The sequence below is a fragment of the Apis dorsata genome, unplaced genomic scaffold (genome assembly GCF_000469605.1).
Source record: "Apis dorsata unplaced genomic scaffold, Apis dorsata 1.3 scaffold_137, whole genome shotgun sequence".
In the NCBI taxonomy this organism is placed as follows: domain Eukaryota; kingdom Metazoa; phylum Arthropoda; class Insecta; order Hymenoptera; family Apidae; genus Apis; species Apis dorsata.
In genome coordinates this window covers 625,165-627,136 of record NW_006263429.1, presented here as the reverse complement: position 1 = coordinate 627,136, position 1,972 = coordinate 625,165, and the positions used below count along the sequence as shown (strand labels likewise).

The 1,972-nt window shown below is 32.7% G+C and overlaps 1 protein-coding gene across 3 annotated transcripts in view; it reads right to left on the bottom strand.

The window, feature by feature from the left end:
- The window catches only part of LOC102673022 (atypical protein kinase C), a 17,537-nt gene that overhangs the window by 12,331 nt on the left and 3,234 nt on the right, over positions 1-1,972 (bottom strand). The gene's annotated exons all lie outside the window — the stretch shown is intronic.

Below are 1,972 nucleotides of genomic sequence, written 5' to 3'. Positions count from 1 at the left end.
CGCAGCTGCCGCCGTAGCCGCCGAATAAGAATAGAAGGAACCACCCTGTATCATTATACTGCAGGGTGGTTCCTCCACTGCGGCACTAACACCAGGCCCTGTAGAGATGGCAGAGGAGGAGCTGACATCGGCAAGCTCACCTTGTACTTGCTGCACACCGTACATCCCCTGTGAAACTCCCGTTTCAGTTTGATGATATTGTTGTTGTTGTTGCTGCTGCTGATGCAATGTCTGATGCTGTTGTTTATCCTTGTCACGACGGGGTGACCGACCCCGATCGCTAACTGACGTTGCGCTCCAATATCCCCACGCCATTTCGCGAGCAATTTAATCGTATTTATCTCGAGTGTCTTCTATCCTGGCTGTCTAATATCGTCCACCAACAATCGTACACCACTGGTTCCCGTCTTTTGCTCGCTATTACCCTCTATCTCCCACCCCAAGTTTTCCCTACTTTCCTTCCTACGGGTAGGTGCGCACACTCTCTTTCTCTCTCTCTCTGCCTCACTCTGTCTGGCTATCTTCTCCTAGACTCTCTTTCCTTCTTACTCCTTTACCGTTCTCTGTCCTCGTCTTTTACCGTAGCCCGACCTCTTGCAGGAAAACCCGGCTGAGAATGCGACGAGTCAGCGCGATCGATGCTGGTTTATCGCCACTTTTGCAACCTCTTCACTGACAACAGCGATTGTTAAAGGTATGCTGTCACAACCTCTCGACATAAATCACCGACCATTGAAACAGTCTATTGCAAACTTCTCCTCGGAATATTGTTATCGTATCAATATTTCAAGCTAATCAACGTACTATTTCTTTTTTCCTTCGATTTATATTTCCTTTTCTTCGATTTATATTTCTCTTTTCTTTGTTTCGTGTTTTTATTTTATTTCTCGTTTCCTTTTTTTTATTATTATTATTATTATTATTGTTTTATTTTTTCTTTAATTAGATATTTCATTAATTATATTCTCACGTCTAAATGTTTTAACAGTCGGTTTGAATATACTTGCGCGAGAAAACTTCGTGGCTAATCAGTTCGCGTAAGAATATCGACTGCTGCCGCGGGATTCGTTAACTACCGCCGCCGCCCGACGCGCTTTACTCCATGAAATGCGCAAACGCTAAAATAAAGGCACACTCTAAAAAACAGAACTGATTTCTCTTTGACAAACTATCCGATTTTTCTCCTTTCTTTTCTATTCGTTTCCTGTACTTCTTCTCTTTTCATTTTCAAACTTTTTCATCAATAATCTCAATAATCACTTGTTATCTTTTCTTTTTTAGCTTTATTCTTCATATTCTCTTTCATTTTCGTCTTCTTATTGTTTCTTTTTTATTGCATTTATTTTCTTTATTTATCACTTTTGTCACTTTTGTCACTTTTTATATCATTTTACTATTTTCTTTATTTTAATAAATATTATTTTTTTCCATAAGTTTAATAATTTTTTTTTTTGTACTTTATTGGTATTTTAAATTATTTTTTTCAATATTTGTAATATTTGTAATAAAATTAAGTATTTTTTATATAATATGAAAGATAATTATTAAATACAAACAATTATATGTACAGAATGAATTTACATAAAAGAAATATTATTTTCGAATTATAATAACATTTTTTGTTTATTATGAAAGCATTTATAATCATTTATAAAATTTCGATGATAAAAGAAAATAGTACAAAAATAAATAATATATTTAGTCAAATTAGTCATTTAAATTAAATTAAACTCACAATTATGTAATTGCAATATAATATGCAATAATGTGTAATGGTTTAGAAAACACACAAATTATGAACAGATAATTCTTTATGAAAAAAATTATAAAATATATAGAATAGAAAGATGTTATTAATATAATGTTAATTATATATATTAATATATATAATGAATATTAATATGCAAATAATAATTTCTTAATTTTACGAAAATCAATTTTTATATATAAATAAAAAATTGGTATCTATATA